The sequence below is a fragment of the Delphinus delphis genome, chromosome 5 (genome assembly GCF_949987515.2).
Source record: "Delphinus delphis chromosome 5, mDelDel1.2, whole genome shotgun sequence".
Lineage (NCBI taxonomy): Eukaryota > Metazoa > Chordata > Mammalia > Artiodactyla > Delphinidae > Delphinus > Delphinus delphis.
Window position 1 is genome coordinate 128,078,835 of NC_082687.1, and position 19,236 is coordinate 128,098,070.

Here is a 19,236-nt window from a genome sequence, read left to right on the forward strand (position 1 = left end):
TGTTTATGTATCCATTCATCCACTCTATATCTTTTGGTTGGAGCATTTAATTCATTTACATTTAAGGTAGTTATCAATATGTATGTTCCTATTACCATTTTCTTAATTGTTTTGGGTTTGTTTTTGTGGGTCTTTTTATTCTCTTGTGTTTCCTGCCAGAGAAGTTCCTTTAGCATTTGTTGTAAAGCTGGTTTGGTAGTGCTGAATTCTCTTAGCTTTTGCTTGTCTGTAAAGGTTTTACCTTCTCTGTTGAATATGATTGAGATCCTTGCTGGGTAGAGTAATCTTGGTTGTAAGTTTTTTCCCCTTCATCACTTTAAATATGTCCTGCCACAGCCTTCTGGCTTGCAGAGTTTTTGCTGAAAGATCAGCTGTTAACCTTATGGGGATTCCATTGTATGTTATTTGTTTATTTTCCCTTGCTACTTTTAATATTTTTTTCTTTGTATTTAATTTTTGATAGTTTAATTAACATGTGTCTTGGTGTGTTTCTCCTTTGATTTATCTTGTATGGGACTCTCTGTGCTTCCTGGACTTGATTGACTATTTCTTTTCTCATATTAGGGAAGTTTTCTACTACAATCTCCTCAAATGTTTTCTCAGTCCCTTTCTTTTTCTCTTCTTGTTTTAGGACCCCTATAATTCGAGTGTTGGTGCATTCAATGTTGTCTCAGAGGTCTCTGTGGCTGTCCTCTATTTTCATTCTTTTTTCTTTATTCTGTTCTGTGGTAGTTATTTCCACTATATTCTCTTCCAGGTCACTTACCCATTCTTCTGTCTCAGTTATTCTCCTATTGGTTCCTTGTAGAGAGTTTTAAATTCCATTTATTGTGTTGTTCATCATTGTTTGATTCCTCTTTAATCCTTCTAGGTCCTTGTTAAACATGTCTTGTATTTTCTGCATTCTATTTCCAAGATTTTGGATCATCTTTACTATCATTTCTCTGAATTCTTTTGCAGGTAGACTGCCTTTTATTCTTAATTTGTTTGGTCTGGTGGGTTTTTACCTTGTTCCTTTACCTGCTGTGTATTTCTCTGTCTTCTCATTTTGCTTAACTTACTGTGTTTGTGGTCCCCTTTTCCCAGGCTGCAGGTTTGTAGTTCCCATTGCTTTTAGTGTCTGCCCCCAGTGGGTAAAGTTGGTTCAGTGGGTTGTGTAGGCTTCCTGGTGGAGGGGACTGGTGCCTATGTTCTGGTGGATGAGGCTGGATCTTGTCTTTCTGGTTGGCAGGACCGTGTCCGGTGGTGTGTTTTGGGGTGTCTGTGAAATTTTTATGATTTTAGGCTTCCTCTCTGCTAATGCATGGAGTTGTGTTCCTGTCTTGCTAGTTGTTTGGCATGGGGTGTCCAGCACTGGAGCTTGCTGGTTGTTGAGTGGAGCTGGGTATTAGCGTTGAGATGGATATCTCTGGGAGAGTTCTTGCTGATTGATATTACGAGGGCCCAGGAAGTCTCTGGTGGTCCCATGTTCTGAATTTGGCTCTCCCACCTCAGAGGCTCAGGCCAGAGACCTGGCCAGAGCACCAAGACTCTGTCAGCCACACAGCTGAGAAGAAAAGGGAGGAAAGAAAAGAAAAGAACAGAAAAGAAAAGAAAAGGAAAAGAAAAGAAAGGAAAAGAAAGGAGAGGAAAGGAAAAACAAAAGAAGAAAGAAAGAAGGAAGGAAGGAAAGAAAAAAAGAAAGAAAAACTAAAGTTATTAAAATGATAAAAATTTTAAATTATTAAAATAAAAAATTAAAAAGTAATAAAAAAAGAAAGAAAGGAGAGCAATCAAAGCAATAAAGAAATCCACCAATGAAAACAAGCGCTAAAAGCTAAACAAAGATAAGCATGTAAATCAGACACTAGTCAGTCGCATACAGCAACCCCCAAGTCTACAGTTGCTCCCGAAGTCCACCAGCTCAATTTTGGGATGATTTGTTGTCTACTTAGGTATGCCACAGATACAGGGTACATCAAGTTGATTGTGGAGATTTAATCCACTGCTCCTGAGGCTGTTGGGAGAGATTTCCCTTTCTCTTCTTTGTTCGCACAGCTCCTGGGGTTCAGTTTTGGATTTGGCCCCGCCTCTGCATGTAGGTATCTGAGGGTGTTTGTTCTTCACTCAGACAGGAGGGGGTTAAAGAAGCGACTGATTAGGGGGCTCTAGCTCACTCAGGCCGGCAGGAGGGAGGGGTATGGAATGCGGGGTGAGCCTGTGGTAGCAGAGGCCAGCGTGACGTTGCACCAGCCTGAGGCCCACTGTGCATTCTCCCGGGGAAAAGTTGTTCCTGGATCACGGGACCCTGGCAGTGGCAGGCTGCACAGGCCCCCGGGAGGGGAGGTGTGGAGAGTGACCTGTGCTTGCACACAGGCTTCTTGGTGGTTGTAGCAGCAGCGTTAGCGTTTCATGCCTGTCTTTGGTGTCTGTGCTGATAATCGTGGCTCCCGCCCATCTCTGAAGCTCGTTTAAGTGGTGGTCTGATTCTCCTCTCATCGCGCACCCCAAAATAATTGTCTCTTGCCTCTTCGGCAGGTCCAGACTTTTCCCTGGACTCCCTCCCGGCTAGCTGTGGTGCACAAGCAGTCCTCTCCCTGCATTCAACTGAAGCCCAAGCCTCAGCTCCCAGCCCTGCCCGCCCCGGCGGGTAAGCAGACAAGCCTCTCAGCCTGGTGAGTGCTGGTTGGCACCGATCCTCTGTGCGGGAATCTCTCCACTTTGCCCTCTACATCCCTGTTGCTGTGCTCTCCTCCATGGCTCTGAAGCTTCCTCCCCACCCACCCCCAGTTTTCACCAGTGAAGGGTCTTCCTAGTGTGTGGAAACCTTTCCTCCTTCACAGCTCCCTCCCAGAGGGGCAGGTCCCATCCCTATCCTTTTGTCTCTGTTTTTTCTTTTTCCCTTTGCCCTACCCAGGTATGTGGGGAGTTTCTTGACTTTTGGGACGTTGGTGGTCTTCTGCCAGCATTCTCAGTAAGTGTTCTGTAGGAGTTGTTCCACATGTAGCTGTATTTTTTATGTATTTGTGGGGAGGAAGGTGATCTCCACATCTTACTCCTCTGCCATCTTGAAGGTTTCCCCTCTCACTGTAGTTTTGAGTCACATTTCACTGATAATATACCTGTTGGCCATTTGTATGTATTCTGTGAGAAATGCCTGTTCAAGTCCTGTACCCATTTTTAATTGGGTTATTTATTTATTTCCTTTTGAGTCATGTGAGTATTTTATATTTAGGGGGAATTAACCTCTTATCACATACATGGTTTACAGATATTTTTTCTCATTCAGTAGGTTGCAGAAGCTTTTTAGTTTGATGTAGTGCCACTTGTCTATTTTTGCTTTTGTTGCTTATGTTTTTGGTGTCATATTTTAAAAGTAATTTCTAAGACTAAAGTGAAGGAGCTTTACTTCTATGTATTCTTGTAGGTTTTCACAGTTCCATGTCATATAGTTGTTTTTAATCCATTTTGAGTTTATTTTGCGTATGGTATAACATACGTATCAAATTTCATTCTTTTGCATGTGGATATCTAGTTTTCCCAACCATATGTTTAAGAGGCTATCTTTTGCTCATTGTGCATTTTTGGCACCCTTGTTGAAGACCAATTGACTCTATTCTCATGTATTTATTTCTGGGCCCTCTTTTCTATTTACTTGGTCTGTATGTATCTTTAGGCCAGTACCATACTGTTTTAATTATTGTAGTTTTATAATATATTTTGAAATCTGGATGTGTGATGCCTGGACGTTTTGTTCTTCTTTCTTGAGATTGCATTGAATATTCTGTGCCTTTTGCGATTCCATATGAAGTTTAGGATTGTTTTCTATTTTTGGAAAAAAATGGCCCTTGGGTTTTAATGGGGATATCATTGAATTTGTAGATGGATTTGGGTATTGTGAACATTTTAACAATATTAATTCTTCCAATCCATGAATACAGGATCTCTTTCCACTTATTTGTGTCTTCCTTTATTTCTTTCATCCATATTTTGTAGTTTCCTGTGCACAAGTGTTGGCAAGGATGTAAAGAATTGAAAGCCTTGTGCACTGTTGGTAGGAATGTAAAAAGCTCAGCAACTATGAACAAAATAGCCTAGGGTTTCCTCAAAAATATTAAAAATAGAACTACCATATGATCCAGAAATCCTACTTCTGGGTATATTTCCTAAAGAATTGAAATTAGGGTCTGAAGAGGTATCTGCACTCCATGTTCACTGCAACATTATTCACAATAGGCAAGATATGGACATAACCATACAATGTAATATTATTTATCCTTAAAAAAGAAAATCCTGCTATTTGAGACAACATGGATGAACCTGGAGGACTAAGTGAAATAAGCCAATCAGAGAACAAATACTGTACGATTTCACATATACGAGGTATCTAAAATAGTCAAACTCTTAGAAGCAGAGAATAAAATAGGAATTGCCAGGGATTGGGGAGATGGGGGTGGGAGAAATGAGAAACTGCTTTTCAATGGATATAAGGTTTCAATTATGCTAGATGAATAAATTCTAAAGACCTGCTGTACAACATGGTATCTATAGTTAATGATCTGTTACTGTGCATTGCAAAAATTGTTAAGAGGTTCTTACTTCTAAAGGAAGGAAGGGAAGAAGGAAGGAAGGGAGGAATACAAGGAAACTTTGTAAGGTGTTGGATATGCCTATTGTGGTGATGGTATCATGGGTGTTTGTTTGCATTATGTCCAAACTCATCAAATTTTACACATTAAATATGTGCAGTTTTTTTGTGTATCAATTATATATCAATAAAACTATTAAAATTAGGCTTAGAAGAAAAGTTTGCTGGAAATAAATATTTTTTTTTTGTAAGAAGAGACAGATAAGAAGGTGGAGACTGGGAAAGAATTAAATAAAAAGAAAAGATATTAACTTTCAAAATCTTTTAAAAACTGAAGAATGTTTGAAGCAGCAAACTTCTTAATTTCATTTTAACATTGCTCACACTTAGACACAAATACTTTTTTTCAGTTTCATTCTGAATTTAAACTCTTCTTTACAAAATGGTTCATGGTTCACTAGCAGTGTTTCTAAAGACTCCACTGATGGTCAATTTCAAGGGTAAGACAAATGCTGCAATGCCATGGAAAATAAAAGATCAGGCAAAATTCTGTATTCTCTGGGCCAGGTTTCCAGGGTAACTTTGTTTTATTGGTTGGTTTGTTTTTTCACATCACCCTTATCATCATCTTAAGGAAGGCAGAATTTTCCAATAGCTCCATAGGTTAGGAGATAATTTGTTGGGTGGAAAAACAAATAACTGTCTCCACTTGTTAAGTCTAATGTGATTCTCGACAGGAACATACAGGTTGGATTTCTGCCTTGAAATCAATACACTAGTGATAAACTGTTGTGCATCAAAGGTTTACTTTGAAAAATTGACTGAGATAAAATATATAGTAATAAATATCTTGCTACAAAGTAGTCTAAATTTATCTGTACTACTCATTTCTTTTCATCTATTTCTTGTCTGCTCTTGCAGTAGAGTATAATGAGTTCTATGTAAATGTACTCAAGTAACAGGGAATGAATATATTAAAAGATGAAACACCTAATCAAAGCCATTGTATTTTTTCTTGAGTCCTTTCCTGAGTTTCAAAGTCTTGCTTAAGATATACCAAAAATCTGGCACATGCTTTAAAGGATTCTTTTCAAATTAACATGTGATAATGTAATCCAAATATTTTAACATATTCCATTATTCTTCATTTTGTTGAATACTGAAATTGGAAATCCACAAGCAGAGGACTGCCTAGATTTAATATCAAAAGTTAAATTTCTTATTTAAATAATACAATGCTAAAGCTGTGGGTATATGTACACGTTCTTGCTGCATGTATGCCAAATCAAGTCTGCAGGGTTTTATGGCTGATTTTCTACTTGTGAGGAAAGTAGCACATGTTATATACAGATGTTGAACGACTTTTTGCTAATGTGCCTTATTCTCTGAAAAGCACCTCATAGAACACTTCAAAAAAGTATATACAAGGAACTCTGATGATTTTATTGAATTAAAAATATATATAGCATAGTGCAATGTGACTCTTGGATAGAAAATGTTTGCCCCCAAGCATGGCATTTTGAAAGTGCTATAGCTATGCATACAGCATTATAACATAGATTGATAAGAAAGAAGATAGGACTTGGTGGACAGATAGCAGTGATCATTCTCCTTCTCAATAGTTTTACAATGTTCCTGTGGTGGGTTAGTCATATCTTTTTAGAGGTGATGCAATAGCACGTTTTGGTTAAATATCAAAAGTCTAAGCATTAAAAATAAATGCTCACTTACATATTACAAAATTAATATACCAGTAGGGTTAGTTAACATCTCCAGCACCAAACATAATTAGCTTTTTTGTGTGAGAACATTTAAGATCTACTCTCTTAGCAACCTTCAAGTATGTAATACAGTGTTGTTAACTATAATCACCATAGAGATTATCTGTGTATTAGATCTCCAGAATTTATTCATCTTATAACTGGAAGCTTGTACCCTTTGACAACATTTCCCCATTACCCTCACTCCCCAGCCCCTGAAAACCACAAGTCTATTGTTTCTAGGAGTTTCACTTTTTTTAGATTCCACAGATAAGTGATATTGTATAGTATTTGTTTTTCTCTGTCTGACTTAATTCACTTAACATAATGTCCTCGAGTTCCATTCACATCATCGCAAATGGCAGGATTTCCTTTTTCGTGGCTGAATAATATTCCATTGTATATATATACATACATCTATATCTATCTCTCTCTCTATATATGTATGTATACCACATCTTCTTTAAACATTTATCAATAGATGGACACTTAGGTAGTTTCCACATCTTAGCTATTGTGAATAACACTGCAATGAACATGAGAATGTAGATATCTCCTCAAGACCCTTTGTATATATGAAATTACTAGATCATATGATGGTTCTATTCTTATTGTGGCAATTATTTTGTAATATATAAGTATATCAAATCATCATGTTGTACACTTTAAATTTATATAGTGTTATATGTCAATAATATCTCAATAAATTTGGAAGGGAAAAATAAATAAGAATTATATGTTCTAGTATGTATAAAAATTCAAAACTCAGCAGAAATAAACAAATGGAAAAACAAATAATTCAATTAGAAAATAGGCAAAAGACATATGGAGGCGTTTCAGCAAAGACGATTTACAGATGGTAAATAAGCACATGGAATGATGTTCTAGGTCATTAGTCATTAGGGAAGTGCAAATTAAAATCACAATTAGATATCACTATGCACCTATCGAAATGGTTAAAATAAAAAACAGTGAAAACACCAAATATCAGGAAAAATGTGGAGAAATCTTATCACTCATACATCACTGTTAGGAATGTAAAGTGGTACAGTCACACTGAAAATTGGTTCAGCAGTTTCTTAAACAATTAAACATGTAATTACCATACAATCCGGCAGTTGTACTCCTGGACATTTATCTCAGAGAAATAAAAAATTACGTTCACATAAAAGCCTGTACACAAATATTTATAGCTACTTTATTTGTAACAACCTGAAACTAGAAACAATCCAGATATCTTTTTTACAGGTGAAAGATTAAACAAACTATGATGCATCTATACCATGGAATACTACTTAACAATAAATAGGAACAAACTATTGATATACACAACAACCTGGATGAATCTACAGAGAATCATGCTGATGGAATAAAGCCAATCCCAAAAGATTACATATTATATGATTTCATTTATATAATATTCTTGAAATGACAAAACTGTAGAAATGCAGAACAGATTAGTGGTTGCCAGGAGTTAAGAACGGGATGGGGATGAGGTTGAAAGTGATCGTGGCTATAAAACAGCAAATGAGGAATGATGGAAATGTTCTATACCTTGACTGTATTAGTGTAAATATCCTGATTGTGATGTCTTACTATATAGTTTTTCAATAGGTTACATATTGTTACATACGCAGGGTCAACAGTATACAGGATCTCTCTGTATTACATTTTACAATCACATATGGATCTATAATTATATCAAAATAAATTTTTAAAATTAAAACAAATAAATAAATATTTAGGCAAAGCTAACTCTAAATTTAAAAATCAACATTAAATAATGCATCTGTAATAGATAACAGTAAATCCTAATTCTTTTTATTCAATGATAGTTAAATTATATTGCTTTTTTATTTTTTAAAATCTAGACTGAAGATTTATCTTATAAAAAAGCTCTATATGATTTTGGAATTTTTGGTGGTCCTGAAATTTGAGATGGCAAAATTAACATTCTACTTTTTTTAATTTGAAGTATAGTTGATTTACAATGTTGTGCTAGTTTCAGGTATACAGCAAAGTGATTTAAATATATCTATATGTTTAGAAAGATATATATACTTTATCAGATTCTTTTCCTTTATAGGTTATTACAAGATACTGAATAGAGTTCCCTGTGCTATACAATAGGTCCTTGTTGTTTATCTATTTTATAGATAGTAGTGTGTATATGTTATTCCCAAACTCCTAATTTATCCCTCGCCCCCCCTTTCTCCTTTGGTAATCATAAGATTGTTTTCTATGTCTGTAAGTCTTAATATTCTACTTTTAATTGTTCCAAAATAAACTTTTTCTTGAAAGCCTCCGGGTTTATTATCCCAATATATCCAGCAATTTAATTATCATTTTGAAGTTATTTTATGCAATAATGGGCATGTTATTACCCCAAAACAATTGTAATGTATTAGTCTGTCTTTTCTTACTACATAAATTATTATCTTTAATTAGCATGAAGAAAGTTCCCTTTCTAAATATATCTAGGTAATATAGGATCTTTAATAACTGTATTAATTGTCAAAAAATTTTTACTATATACTTAACTATATTTAAGTTGCTTTTATTTTTTAAATATTCAATCAGTGGACTTCATAATTTAAAGTAATTATTGTACTCATATTATTATTGCAATAACAACCTTTACTCTTCAACTGACCGATGAATTTTCCACATAGAGTTTCACCACAAATTACATATAAAATTGTCATCTATGTATGATAGTGAGTACAATTTGAATGATAGTTTTTGTTCATAGTATCTGACATTGTTAAACTAATTAGATGAGATCTAAAGTAGGTGATCTTTGACGAATGCAAGAATCAAGGTTGAAGTAAAGATAAAATCCAAATCAAGTAGAAAAAAATGTGTTGAGATAGCAAGATTAAAGCCAATACTTTCAGTTTATGCTGACATAATTTATGTACCATTAGGCCTCTGCAACCTCTGTATTTGCAAAATGATTTTATTGATCTCAGGAAAAACCAAGAGAGGTTGCACTGAGAAAATACAAACAAACAAAGCAAAACAAAAAGTTTATTTAATAAAACGTCAACTTCTACTCTAAATTTCACACATACAGATGAACTCACGTATGTTAAGATGATAATAGTATTGATGACAGCAACAATAATAATAGCTAAATACTTCAGAATCTTAACCATCAGCCCCCAAACAATTCAGAATGACATGCTTAGGGTTCTACTCCTGGCCGGAATGGAGTAGATTGTATCAGACAAAACTGTCTGCTGAGACCACCTGTAAAAGCTGGACAAAAGAAACCAAGTAGCTCTCTAAAAGAATCAGAAAGCAACCAACAGAGCTAGGACTTGAGGGATTAAGTTTTTGAAGTAAAGGAAAACCTTTTAATATGAGTTCTACAATTCTGATTCCAGGATTATAGTAGACTGCTGTGCAGTAGTGTTTGCAAAAGACTCACTGGCCAAACGAGACAATAATTTGTTTTCAGAGCTACTAAATAAGTAGCAAATAAAAGTTTAATATGAGGAAGAAAAAAAGAATCACACAGAACTAAGTCTAATATTGTCTGTGCAATTTTCTATGAAGAAATTTGCCAATTTCCTAAGTCCCAAATGCATGGGGTAACAGGTGGAACGTTTCAAACATAAAGCATTTCCTAGAAGACTAAAGGCTAAGCAGAGTCTGGCAGTTTGAAAGTTACAGTATAGGCAAAAATTGGACATTAACATTTAACAAGGAGAAGGGACCTAGTAAATAACCCTGCATTCAGTGGACACATATGAAAGTCAAACTGTAGAAGAAAGGGGAATAAAAGAAACAAGTATCCTCTCACAAGGACTGAAAATGTAGTCTTGAATTATTGGAATGTTTGGAGAGGTCGCAAGATTTGCATACACTTTTCCTGTTTCAGAAGAAAATTAAATTTTCTCTGAGTAAAATTAATATCATTCAGAGATATTACAGTTTTTCATCTAATTGTCTGGCAACCAATCACCAAATTCCAGGCATACCAGAACATAGGACTGAATGAGAAAAAAACCCTAAGTAAACCAGACTAAAAAGTGTTCCTAAAAATGGAATTATTGAACACAGTTTCAAAGTAATTATTTCAGATAAGACCACCAATGAATGCTAAAATTAGTGGGTAAATATATCAGGAGAAAGAAGACATTTACATTCACTCAAATTATCTCCATGTAAAATAGTTACTTATTTAAAAGAGAAAAATAGGAATTTTATAGTGGAGAAACTTGAGAGACACTACTTTATACAAATATTCAAAGTCAATATAACCAGTAATAAAATATAACGACATAACGGGACCCCTGACATTCATTGAGAAACTGTTTTTTTGGCAAGAATATGATGGAAATTTGCAAGAATACCATGGAATATTTTACAAGAATTCCACAATATTCCACAATATTCTTGCAAAAAAATACTAACATCAATCTCCTCATGAGAAAACATCAGACAAAACCAAATTGAGGGGTAAAAAGACTAATCAGTACTCTTCAAAAGTGCCAAGGTCATAGAAGACCAGGAAAAAGCCAGTAGCCTAATTAATAGTATTATATCAATGTTACTTTCCTTCTCTCAATAACCTTTATATGGTTATGAAAGATGTTAACATTAAGGGAAGCTGAATAAAGAGTACTTTCTGTCCACTTCCTGCAACTTTCCTTAAGTCTAAAATTATTTCACATAAAAAGTTAAAAAAGTGGTGAGATCATGATAATAAAATAAAACATTCTCATGGACATTATCATTTTATTATACAATGGTATTTTAAATTAATGTATGCAAAGTGGCTTAAGACATACATATTAAAGACGAAATAAATTCAGCATGAAACTCCTCCAATAATATGTTAGCCCCCTGAGGGCAAAGATTTTGTCAGCTCCATTCACCACTAAAACTAGCATTTGATATTGGACCCGCCAAACAGTTGGCCCTAAATAAACACTTGTTGACTGATTGACTAATTGAATAAATGCAAGCATGCATTTTCAAGGCAAGAACAATATTTTGGAGAAACTTTCCCATGTATTTACACAATAATCCTGAGAGATAAGCCAGTGTAGCCTTATTTTCTCCTCCCATTGCTATCCACTCCATCACTCTCATGATTAGGCAAGGAGAATTCTCAAGGATACAGCTGTTTGTTTTCTTATATTGGGAAACAACACACTGCTGTGATGGCGTGGTGCTTTTTAAGATGCATTATAGAATTCTAGGACAGTTACACAAACCAAGATCACCCGTAATCTTTTAATTAGTAGCTTCCGAATTAAAGATTTTTTTTAAAGGGGGTAAATATATTTTGAGAATAGAGTGAAATCTACTCCTGTGATGAGACAGGGAATTGAGGAAAAGCAAGAAGAAATAATGAGGTCTCTATTCAAGACTGAGGCTGTTCTTTTTGTGTTCCTAAAATCAAACAGGTGTATTGTCCATACAACGGGAGTTGAGCACATCTAATGGGGGAGAGAAGGTTAAGTTGCTGGAAATGGGAAATAAAAGTATACTTGGTGAGGATGAGATAAAAATGGAAAGAACTACGGGGAAGAACAAGAAAAAGAGCATAGACAGAACTTGAGAAGTCTACCTCGAGTGGCTTCCTGAAGTGTACAGGTGGCTACCTTTCCAACAATTAGGCAATGAGACCTCTCACCCTATTACAGTTAGAAAAAAAGCACACACACTCCATTTCTAAACTTCATCTTTATCTTGGTCCATTATGTATTCACTTGAAGGAAAAGCTGATGCTCCCCCTTTATTTTAACTTGGGAATCTTTCCACATTAGCACACATAGATATGCCATGTTCTTTTCAGTAGCCACATCATTTTTATATTATAAGACTCTAACATTATTTATGTAATAAGGAAACTGAAATCTTGATTATGAAACCAAGCCTTATCCATTGCTGGAACCTATTTTCCAATAGAGTCTGTTCTGCAACAATAGGTATTTCTATAATGAAAATTAGTTCATAAGTGATTGATAAATAGGGTAATGATATCCACGTGATACAATTATAAACTTCAGCAGAAAAAGCTGATTCATCAACCTTGCTGCCGCACTGACATCAGGGAACATTTCAGTTCAATTTTAAGAAGAAAAAAAAAAAAGAGAGAGCAAGCATGAGCACTAGAATTTCCTTTCCAGAAAATTACACCCTGAGTCTGGAGTGGGTATTTGCTCTTAGCAGTTCACCTGGAATCCCTTATAGGTGACCTAAAATCTGTGGTTCAGGGCACTCGTGTCAGTGGAGATTTAACATAGCTCTAGGTTACTCTCTGGTGATTACTTTTTAAGTGCTCTGGTTTAAAAACTACATTGATTTTGCGTCGATGTCTGTTTTCCCATTAATTTCACTCATTGTTTTAACTCCCTAATTTCAGTACCTGATTTTGAAGAACATGAGCTTTTTCAAGAATTCATCATATCACTTTCAAATAGAAACACCTTGTATGCCACATTCTATTAAACATTGCAACTGTATCAAATATCAAATAGCCACAGGATCTTTCTCAATACAAAATATTGTTTATAAAGTTGAAACTTTTAGGCCATTTGGTAATTTAATTCTAAATTATTCTGAATGAAACAATGTCTGCTCATTTAATATATGCTCACCATCCCAATAAACAAAGACTCTATTAATAGAGACAAACATTCTGGTTAATGTGATTACCTCCAGGGTGTTTTTATCTCTCATATATCTCTCTTATCTCTTTGAGGGTTTCTACCTTATTTCTTAAGAATTCAATAATACTAAAAACCCTACGTTCTTGGACAGCATTTATGCCCACCGACTCAGAGAAAGTCTAGTATCCTTTGCCCCCCCCCTTTTTTTCCATTATCAAAGTGATATTAGAATGGAAAAATAAAACATCCACTGAACTAGTCCATAGAGCTCTCAAACTCAGTGTATCCAAAACTGAACTCACAGTCTTTAACTCTGAACAAGATTATTTTTCATTTATTTATTTAATCAGTGGCAATTAATTCATCCAATAAATATCTGTTTAGTTTGTACTATGTTGCCAACAATGAACTAGGTGCTCTGGAAAGACTCTTTGTTAAACGCTATGCTCTGTGCCTTCACATATTTGCAGTCTGGTAGAAGATGCTGGGCATTGATCACATCAACTCATAAATAATACTTCACTATTTCTAATAGTTGTAAAGTTCTGAGGGCTATAAGAGAGGGAACTTTCCTAGATTTGGAATTAGGGAATATTCTTATGAGAAATTTGACATTTGAACTGAAACCTGAAGGATGGGTAAATATTAACTAGGTAAAGGGTGGGAGCAGAAGAGAATTAATTCCTGGCATCCTGCAAAGCAGGCTCTGAGGCAGAACTGATTACAGAATGCCAAAGAAAATGAAAGTGTCCCTGGAGTGCCAGGTGCACGGGAGAGAGTGCCACTAGGTGATCTTGGAGAGATGAGCAGGGATCAGCAGAGCCTGGTAGGCTCTAGTAATAAAGTTGAATTTGATAGCTAACATTCACTGTACATTTACTAGGGGCCAATTATTTTATAAACGTTTATGTTTCTACGTTGTGCCATTGATCCATATACTACTACTCCAAGAAACATACAAATATTATCACAATTTACAGAATAAGAAACCAAATGGAGTTAGGATTGTTTAAAATGGCAGGGCCTCTAAGTAGGAGGGCTGGAATTTGAAAATACAGGAGTCCAAATTAGAATACTTGTTCTTTTTTTTTTTTTTTTTTGCGGTACGCGGGCCTCTCACTGTTGTGGCCTCTCCCATTGCAGAGCACAGGCTCCGGACGCGCAGGCTCAGCGGCCATGGCTCACGGGCCCAGCCGCTCTCTGGCATGTGGGATCTTCCCGGACCGGGCCACGAACCCGTGTCCCCTGCATCGGCAGGCGGACTCCCAACCACGGCGCCACCAGGGAAGCCCTAGAGTACTCGTTCTTTTGATCACTATATCAACATGCCTCCATCGTGGCCATGGAAACCCAAAGAAGAATTTTAAGCAGAGACGTTAGGGTGATCTGTATTAGCCTATCCCTTCCATCTCGTCCTCAGCACCTTCAGAGTTTACAACACTGCCTCCTTCTCCTTCCATCAGAATCTTACTGATTTTAAGTACTAAATAGATCTCTAATCCAGGAAAATTTTCCCACCATCACTTTGGCTAATGCGTCTAAACTATAGCCATCAGCTTTTTGTCTCAAATGCTGCCACGGCTTTCTAATGCCTTTCACCCCAACCGACGCACCTAATCTTATTGCTCTTCTCTGAACTCTTCTCCATCAGCAGCCAGAATCATGTCCTTCAGTAGCAAGTCTTATCGCACTACACCATGCTTGAACACTGTCAGTTTCTTTCCATTGTGCAGAGTAAAATCTGTATCCTACACCCTTTTATAAACTCTGTATAATCTGTCCATCGACTCTGACTCCAGTCTGATTTCCTGCCAATCTCCTTTTCACCCCTTAAGCCCCAGACATATCCACCTTTTCTCCATGTTGCAAATATCAAATGCTTTTCTGACTTATCATCATTGACCATACTCTTCCTTTACCTGAGATACTAGCTGGTTTCCCCTGCTCACCTCATTATCCTACTGATACTCACTCACCTATCAGACGTCAACATACAGTAACTTTCCCAGAGACATTATGTGTTATATTCCAGGCTATATGAAGACTCCCTATTATTTTCTCTCACAAAAATATGTTTTTTTAAAAAAAAATTGATCCTATCAAATTAGTTACTAAGTTTAAACACAATAGTTACTAAATGATCATTGTATAATTAATTATCTAATGGCTACCTGTCTTTCCACTCCTTTCTTGGCTAATCTCCATGAGATCAGATGTCACATATCAATTATGGTCACTACTCAATCCTCATTAAAAGCACTCTCCTTGACATCAAATACATACTTAGTAAGCTAGACATAGTGTTACTTCCATCTTGTATTAGGCTATAATAAGAGAACCAGCTTTAAAATAGAATTCTGTGAATTCTATGCAACACTTGCCTCACTCTGCAAGAAAGCTTATGTGTGCTACATATAAGTGGAATCAGCTTAAATGTCAGAATAAAAACTACTAAGTTTTCAAACCTGAACTCTCTCTGCCCTTACCTGGATTTGCAGTTAAATGTTGAGAGCAGGGTACAAACTATGAAAATCATATTAGAGATGGAAGGAGTGAATAGCATAAAGGTCTTTAGACTAGCAATTGCTAAAATTGCTATTAAGGATTTTTTTAAAAAACCTTCCAAATGTAACTAAAATCATATTGTATAACAGAAGGTCAATGACCAAAAGGAAAATAAAATGTTCACATGGACAAGTTACAGATGGTCTTGCGATGTACTTATCAAGAAATATTATATTAATTAAGAGCAATAAAATCCAGTTCTCCAAGGTTAAAGGAAAAGGCTTTAAAAGTACTGCTTTCCTAGATCTGAAAATATGTATGCATAAGCAGCAGGAAGGTTTGCTCTGCAAGATATTATTCCAAAAACTTTTTTTATTGCCTGTTGGTAAAATGGCACCAGGTCAAAACAATGAGATACTCTAAATACATAGATTTATTGATAGAGTTATGACATGACAGAAGCTTTTCAATTAGTATTAGAGTCATTAACTAGGCAGGGAATATATGGGTAGTGGCACTTTATTCAATTATACTTATAAAGATGTATTACTGCAGATGATAAGAAGTAATAGAGACACTTGTATATAACAGTACTTAAATGAAATACCAGTAAAATGCCTTCATAGCCCCTCTCCAACAGTACAGCTGATAGGGTTTTGCTACGCCCACACCTCTAAATCTTTATGGTTGGATCTGTTCCCTGAGTGTTCTTGGCAACCTGCGTAAGTTGCAAGGAATTGAGTTCTGTGGTATTAGCAAAGTCATGTAAAACTCTTCCTGCCAGCTTTGCACGGCTTGTTATTTCATACGATTCAACTATCTACTCAAATATCAGCCCATCAAAGAGAACTACCGCAACTGCTCCATCAAAAATACCTCTCCACTTCACTAATTCCATTTACTCACTCTACCACTGTTTTGCACTCTTAGGGGTAAAATTATCCAGGTTTGTAGGATTTAGCAATTCTTATACTGTCACATAGTGAGGTAAGTGTTCCACAGGATTCAATTGCTGGTAATAAAAGAAATCTCAAAATCAGCAGAGTAGTTTCTCATATATAGAGAATATGATATCAGCGGTAATAATAAAGACAAGTAAAGGGATACAGTGAAAACTAAAAAGAGAATTACAGCTCCAGGTAGTTAGTGGGAGGAAAGAAGCATATTTCCACAGTCATTCTGGGTCCCAAGTTGTGGACCACTGTGCATCTTCAATATAAAGCCACTTTGGATCACCAGATCATTGCTGGATTGCCAAAATCAGCCAGAAGAGGAAAAAGGACAGGCTTAGAGAGAACACACATTATTTTTGTTGACATTCCATTGATTAAAAATCAGTCATCTTATCACAACTAACTGAAACCTGGGAAATATAGGTTTGTCTGTGTTTCCAGGGAGAAGAGGAGAGATTTTTACGGTCAACAACCAGACTTCACCCCAACAGGTTAGCTTGTCAGTGTGTCGGTGATAGCTTGTACAAATACTTCTACTAGAACAAAGATTGTGTTCTTGAGAAACTGCATGTTTTGTAAAATCGTGCACTATAGGTAATAGGATGACCGTACATCTCAGTTTGTTTGGGATAACATTAAGTACGTTGTCCCCAGAGACTATCTTGTTATTGTCCCCTTTTACCTTCAAAAGTACCTGGGTTTAGATTATGAATTATGGGAAACCCTACTTATACAAAAGTAATTGCACTGGGATAAACCAATCAACACTTATGCCTTAAGAAACAATAATAATCCATACTAAAAATAGCAACACAGTTACAGCTCTATTAATAGTATCCAGCATTTTAATCACACTATCTATTGACGCCTTAATCCTTGGGCTTACGCTTCCTCTTCTAGATATTATTTGAATTTGCATATTTTTATATACGCCCTTCCTTTGTGGTTATTTAACATTCCAAACCTAAAATAAAAAGTTTGTTCTCAAGATATAATGATTGAAAATACTTTAGTTATACTTACTGCCATCTATACCAGGGATTTATTAGTGTAATAGATATTTATAAGGATTTTTCACTTGTAACATGAGTAATAATTGACATGTGCAGATCAGTAAAACTGTCATAAAGACACTTCCATGCTTTTACAAAATACGAGAAACTAGAAATCTCATAGAAATAGGTCTGTAGGCCTTTAATCCTATAGATCCTGTACTGTCTGGCACTGATTAGAAGGGCCGCTAATTCTGCTGCTAGAATATTGTTGCATGTGACTCAAAGAACTCTTCAGCGTTTTATCGGAGAGCATAGAAGGACACAGCACTGGGAATTCGTTGAGCCTCCAGAATCTTTTTATGATTATTTTTGTGCCTAAATGGTAATAACATTTCCTGGTATTGCAGAATTCATTCTGAGACTTGCTCTTATTATAGTGTACCATCTGGTCGTAGGGAGACTAATAACCTTCACATAACTGCTTACAACTGAAGAGTTACTACAAAAAGACATCTAATAATTGTGAATAATTAGGCTTTTGTCAGTTTCCAATAGTTTATCAGCGTTTTGTTTTGACAAGATTTAGAGTAGAAGTTTAGGGTGAGTGGCTGAGTGAGGGGAAGAAAAGGTCATTTGAGATTAAAACCCAATATATTGGGTTGGCCAAAATGTTCGGGTTTTTCTGTAAGATGGCATGAAAACCCAAACGAACTTTTTGGCTAACCCAATATATATATTTTTCTCACACTGATGTTGAACAAGGATGCTGGCAGGAGACAGAAAAGCAACCAATAAAATAAATCATACTCAGAAACCTTTAAAGTCTGATTAGATACTAGAAAGGCAAAGGCAATTGTGCAAATAAAAATGTATCAGTGGGGTTGAGTTTGTTTTTCCTTTTGCTTTGTTTTTCTCCAAGAGAGGTGCATTTAATAGTTTGGGAGAAGACGTAGAAAATAAGAAAGATACCAATTCTATCACCTAACCCTACGAATGGTGGAGTATGAGAAAATTGAAAAAAATCATAAAATAACTTTGTTTAAGGCTGAGGGGTAAAATATGCACATTCCAAAGAGATTGTGATGTGACAGGGAAATACGATGAATGTAGTGCAGCACCTTGAGGGTCACAGTACCATTGACTGTGACTCTGCAGAGAAGAGAGGAGATCTGGGTCAAAGCCAAGGAAACAATAACAAGAGGTAAAGATTCAGCACAGTCACCACAGAAAATATTATGCATACCACTGGTAGTATGTAATGTGATTATAGGTGCTATCTGAACACCATGTTCAAAATTATAACTTAATATATTTGTTTTAAATTGAAGTACAAGAGGAATATATAATTAGTTTAACATGTATGATGTTAAGGTCATTATTGCATATAACAATGATAGTAAAACTGATTTGCTTTAACATATAAATTTAATTAGATAATATTTATTACAAATGAAAATTTTAATTTGTTTATCCTGAAGCAGATATTCCAATGACTCAGATTAGAGGAACATTCCAGTCAAGACAATAACCAAGGTATTATTTTGGTGATTGTTTGATGAGTATAGTTTGGGTGTATTTAAATTGAAGAATCTTTTTAAGGATATTAAATAATCAGTAAAAAAAAAAAAAAGTGTGACATTTGCCTTGGAGTGGTTCTACCAATAACTTTTGGGCTAGAATACAGAAGTAGATTTCCCTTTAGCAATACTAAAATGCTAGATTTCGAGATATTTACATTATTCCTCTCATGGTGGTGGTGGGGAACAAGCTGTGGAACACTATTGCTCCTGGAAACTGATCATGATATAGTATCTTTTTTTAAAATGT